The sequence below is a fragment of the Rhinopithecus roxellana genome, chromosome 1 (genome assembly GCF_007565055.1).
Source record: "Rhinopithecus roxellana isolate Shanxi Qingling chromosome 1, ASM756505v1, whole genome shotgun sequence".
Taxonomy (NCBI): Eukaryota; Metazoa; Chordata; class Mammalia; order Primates; family Cercopithecidae; genus Rhinopithecus; species Rhinopithecus roxellana.
In genome coordinates, this window is record NC_044549.1 from 70,719,556 (window position 1) to 70,725,523 (window position 5,968).

At 46.9% G+C, this 5,968-nt stretch overlaps 1 pseudogene; it reads right to left on the reverse strand.

Annotated features, from left to right (window-relative positions):
* Window positions 1-498: 498 nt before the first annotated feature.
* On the reverse strand, window positions 499-5,301 carry LOC104664329 (annotated as a pseudogene).
* Window positions 5,302-5,968: the final 667 nt, after the last annotated feature.

Consider the following 5,968-nt stretch of genomic DNA (forward strand, 5'->3'; position numbering starts at 1 on the left):
TTTCTCAAAGACACCTCCTTCCTCTCCCAAAATGTTCCCTGCTTCCAGTTCTAATTTGGGGGTCTCAGTGGCAGGCTCCTTGGGAAGAAAGGAGTCCTCACCAAGCTTCCACCCCATCTTGCATTGGGCTGCAGGTGTCGAAGGGCTCACTGAATTCTTTGGGACACACTCACCCCCAACCCCATTCCCCTATCCATTGTCCATGCTGGAACCGCAAGCGCAGAAGTGGGTGGGGTGGGCCCAGTTGGTCTGGGACTGGCTCAGTCTGATGGTTGCACTCCCTGGAGGACCCCCCAGGGCTAATGTCTCTAAGGTTGCAAAGTGCTGGCCTGGACTCCTCCAGGCTCCATCCCCATTTTGTTTAAAAAGGAAAGAAAGGAAGAAAGAAAGTGGGGGAGGCCAGTGGGGAGGGGATAGACATGGGGGAGAAACAAAGGTGGCCAGCTGGGGAGGGGAGCTCCTGGACTCTCCCTGGCTGCCCTAGGGTGGGGCTGAGCCTCAGCTGGATTCAGGGTCTGAGGAGTTCCCTGAAGAGGAGGAGTTGGAGCTGCTGCCCATGGACTCATCTTCATCCTCATCATACTCCTCATTCTCATCCCCTCCCTTGCTGCTTGACTCAGAGGAGTTCTGCCATCCTCAGAGGAGTCCCCATTCTCATAGCCAGGCATGGTAGCATGTGCCTGTAGTCCCAGCTACTCAGGAGGCTGAGGTGGGAGGATCACTTGAGCCTGGGAGTTGAGGCTACAGAGAGCCATGATCGCACCACTGCACTCCAGCCTGGGCGACAAAGAGAAACCCTGTCTCAAAACAAAAAAACACATATACACAAAACACCTTCTCATGAGTGTACCACAGTTGCTGGTTGCGGGGAGGGGTGAGCTTCTTGGGGATGTCTGACTTCTTGACATTCTTGATTAAGTTGGAATGATCCTTCCTGAAATGGGCCAGGTTTCACACGTTTTCCCCATCCTTGTTCTCATGGCCCTTATCCTCTTTATCATCCTCCTAGGACTCTGACTTGGACTGCAGGATCATTTGTCTGGACTCAGAGGAGTTCGAGTCCGCAGCTTGGTCATGCTCTTACATTTATCAGAGATGTGCTTTTTCTAGGCTGTGTAGTCCTGGGGACAGAGACCCTTAACCCAGGTGTCCAGGTGCACCTTGTACACTTTTGCTGCTCATTGACCAGCTTTTTGTAGTGCTCCTTCTGGCTCCGGGAGATGGCTGCCAATTTCCATCCACCATGCGCTCCATCTGTGGCAGGTGTTTCAGCTCCCCGTTGCACAGCAGTTCCTGGAAGAATTTCTGGTACCGGTTCACGAGGCTTCTTGCTTCCTCCCTGGAATTTCATCATCTTGGAAGAGTCTGTAGCAGCTAGAAGTGCCCGCATCTCACTGAGCTCTCTCATTGCTTTTGGTCTTTGGCTGCCTTCTCAATTCACATCAGGTTCTCCTCCTTGTGATTCCAGGCCACCTCCATGGCTTTCGAGGCCTTCACCCGGTCGTTCTTGAAGCAGGCCAGGTAGTTGCTGATGATGCTCTCTTGCCAGATCTCCTGTGCTCTCTTGGGTGACTCAGGCGGCTTGCTGAGTTCCTGGCACTCCCTGCCCGGCTTGCTCTCTGGCCTTGTACTTGCGCTTCTCAGACAAGTCACTCCACCTTCGGGCCAGCATGCAGGCCAGCTTGCTCTCCAAGAACCCAGGCTGCTCCTCCTGCAGCTGCCGCCGCTTTTCCCGGGGGCAGATGAACATGGCCCACTGGGGGACAGAGACACTTAACCCAGGGGTCCAAGTGCACCTTATACGCTTTTGCTGCTCATTGGCCAGCTTTTGTAGTGCTTCTTCTGACTCGGGGAGATGGCTGCCAATTTCCATCCACCGAGAAGCCACGTGGGCTTCTCAGAGGCTTCCTTACCTTCTTCCTGGGCTGGCTTATTGGAGGCCGGGTGGGTGGCTTGCTTCTTGTTGATGTTCAGCACGCTCTCCTCCCACAGGACCTGCTGCTGCTCCTCCTGGGGCAGGCTCCTGAGAAAATGCAGCAGCTCCACCTCATAATCTTTTGTTTTCTGGTCGCACATAGGCTTCCTTCTCTTTCTGGGAGAGCAGCTTCCACTGCTGGCCCCACGGCATATCGCGCGCTCCGTGCTGAGCACGTCCTTCCTGTTGGCCATGAGCTCCGCAGTACAGTGAGTAGCTGTTCTGCGGTGGTTTGGTGGGTCACCCATCAAATTTGTCCTTGAGCTGGTGTTCAGCCTTGGTGAGGGTGGACTTGATGGGGCCCTCCTCAAAGATGTTCGGCTCAGGGTGCTCCTGGATATAGGTCTGCATGATCTCCTTGTACTGTTTCCACTGCTCCTGGAGCCTCATGAATCCATTTTAGTGTTTTTTTTTTTTTTTTTTTTTTTTTTTCTGTCTGAGAGCTGAGAGCACTACTTCTCCAGAAAGTCCTTCACCTCCTTTGTAGGGGCATCTGGCCACACTTTAAGATATACCTTCTTGGCCGGGCACAGTGGCTCATGCCTACAAGCTCAGCACTTTGGGGGGCCAAGGTGGGTGGATTGCTTGAGCCCAGGATTCAAGACCAGCCTGAGCAACATAGTGAAATCCTGTCTCTACACAAAATGTTTAAAAATTAGCTGGGCATGGTGGTGTGTGCCTGTAGTCCCAGCTACTAGGGAGGCTGAGGTGGGAGGACCGCTTGAGCCTGAGAGGTTGAGGCTGCAGTGAGCCATGATAGCCTCTTGAGTAGCTGGGACTACAGGCACCTACCACCATGCCTGGCTGATTTTTATTTATTTTTATTTTTTTATTTTTTTAGTAGAGATGGGGGTTTCACCATGTTGGCCAGGCTGGGTGACAGAATGAGACCTTGTCTCAGAACAAAACCCAAAAACAAACATACACTAAACTCTTTCTTCCGATGGGTGTACCACAGCTGCTGGGTCGGGGAGTTGAGCTTCTTGGGGATGTCTGGCTTCTTGGCATTCTCGATTAAGTTAGGATGATCCTTCCTGAAATGGGCCAGGTTTCACTCCAACTCTGTTTCTGTCTTGGAAAGCCCTGCATGTATTTCATTTTCATCTTCTTGGGAGACTCCTTTTATTTCTTGGACAGAATCTTGGTGAAGTCCAGATTATTTATCTCAGGGTGGAGTTTTGCACACTTGGCCTGCTTCTCCATAAAGAAGTGGAAATAAGAGATCAGAGACTTCTTTGGGAAGTCGGGGTGTTGTTTGAGGTTTTTGAGATTAACCTTTTTAAGGATTTTTAACATGTTTCTGGCCTTGAGGATCAATTATGTCAAAATGCACAACTTCCTCACCTTGTTATAAATTTTCACCCATTTAGGCCAGGCACAGAGGCTCATGCTTGTAATCCCAGTACTTTGGAAGGCCAAGGTGGGAGGATGCTTAAGGCTGCGAGTTTGAGACCAGCCTGGCCAACACCCATTTCTGACCCCATCTCTAAAAAAAATTTGTTTTAATTAGCCCTGTGTGATGACTCACACCTGTGGGTCCAGCTACTCCAGAAACTGAGGCAGGAAGATTGCATGAGCCCAGGAGTTTGAGGCTGCAATCAGCTATGATCATATCAGTGCACTCCAGCCTGAGTGACATATTAAGATCCTGTCTAGAAAACAAAACAAAGCCAAAAAGAAGAAGAAGGAGAAGAAGAAGAAGAAAAAAGAAATCTCTACCTATTGAACTTGTCATGTCTCCAGAAATCTTTAAATGCTACTTTGTCCCCATATGTAATTAGGTGGTTTTGAACTTGTAACTGTTATTGGTTGGAAGGCTATTCTTCATGCATTCCAGCAAAGTCAGCATATCTTCCTGGGACCGGTGATCTTGGTCTTTGAAGGTGGCCATTTCTGGGTCAGTGGTGGATGGGCTTCTCTGTTCATCCTCCAGTTGTCCAGCCACCTCCTTGGTTGTGCTGGCGGCAACCCAGGGTCAAAGTCACTTCGCCCTTTAGAAGACATACCAGTCTCTGCTCAGACAGGCTGAGAGATGAGGGGCTTTCTATCCCTCGCCACCTGCCAAAGGGGAGGGAGGGACGCAGGTCCGCACTCTCAGAGAGACCCAGCCAAGATCCTATCAGACTTAATGGATCCGTGGGTATGACAGTGTGCCCCTCCTCTTTTTCCTAACTCTTACCCCAGCTCCTGCAGTCCAGCTCAACAGCATGCACCCTTCCCTTCCTACACGAAAACTGCTCCCAACTCCTGGTGTATAATACTCAGTGAATGTTTGTAGAATTAATGAATAAATCACTCATCGTTTTTATGTGTTTATTGCTTTTTTTTTTTTTTTTTTGAGACAAAGTCTCCCTCTGTCACTCAGGCTGAAGTGCAGTGGCACCATCTTGGCTTACTGCAACCTCTGCCTCCTGGGTTCAAGCAATTCTCCTGACTTAGCCTCTGGAGTAACTGGGACTACAGGCACCTACCACCATGCCTGGCTAATTTTTTTTTTTTTAATTATTATTACTTTTTTTTAGTAGAGATGGGGGGTTTCACCATATTGGCCAGGCTGGTCTCGAACTCCTGACCTCAAGTGACCCACCCACCTCGGCCTCCCATAGTGCTGGGATTACTGGCATGAGCCACCAGGCCTGACCTATTGTCTATTTTTATATCTTTTATGAAATGTTACTTCTGCCCTTTTAAAATTGAATTAGTTGTCTTTTTATTATTGAATTACTTGTATATCCTAGATATAAGTCCTTAGTCACGGGTATGTTTTGCAAATACTTTCTCCCAGTCTGTAGCTTGCCTGTGAATTTTCTTTTCTTTTTTTTATTTCTTTTTTTTTTTTTTTTTTTTTTGAGACAGAGTCTCTCTCTGTTGCCCAGGCTGGAGTACAATGGCCCAATCTTGGCTCACTGCAACCTCTACCTCCTGAGTTCAAGCGATTCTTGTGCCCCAGCCTCACCAGTAGCTGGAACCACATGCATGTGCCACCACGCCTGGCTAACTTTTGTATTTTTTGTAGAGACAGGATTTCACCATGTTGGCTAGGCTGGTCTTGAACTCCTGGCCTCAAGTGATCCACTTGCCTCGGCCTCCCAAAGTGCTGGGATTATAGGCGAGAGTCACCGTGCCCGGCCACCTGTGCATTTTCTTAATTGTCTTTTGATGAGCAGAAGTTTTTAATTTAAACAAATTTCAATGTATCAAATGTTTCTTTTGTGATTTTGCCTTCTGAACCTTAGAAACTCTTGCTTACCCTTGAGTCCTGAAGATATTCTTCTATATTTGCCTCCAAAAACTTTATGATTTTACCTTTTATTTACTAAAGGCATTGTTATAGGTACACTGACAAATATTTTTATATTTATTGATTATTCACTTTTTAGGTTTTTTTGAGACAGAGTCTCGCTCTATTACTCAAGCTGGAGTGCTGTGGTGTGATCACAGCTCACTGTCTGTACAAAAAAATTTTTTTAAAGATATGCAAAATAAAAGAAATTGTTTATCTATCAATGAATCTGCTCTGTTCATCAGTGTGGATTATTGAGGGAAACTTTTATGAATGACTCAGTTTTGCTCACCTCCTATTATACCCAATCAAAGCTGATAAGGAAACTGGAAAGGTAAGATCATTTGAATTAAAATTTTTTTTTAAATTTTGTTTACTTTTTATATATGTTTTAAGGCTAGTCAAGTGGAGCAATGGGAATGGAGAAGGAACAAAGATGTCTGTAACTGGTTGTGATTGATTAGTTGTAAACACCATTGCACTCAGATCAGCCTTGAATTTATTTGGACCAGTGGTCTCCAAGCTATCAGTAAAAAATGTTGAGTGCATGCTCCTCATATATGCATATTCGTTTATTTAGAAATTATATATGGACTACTTCACTCATTATGAACTTTAAAAATATATGGAATTTATTTTCTTTGCTTTTTGTTTGTTTGTTTGTTTTTTGAGATAGGGTTTCTATTGCCCAGGCTGGAGTGCAGTGGCAT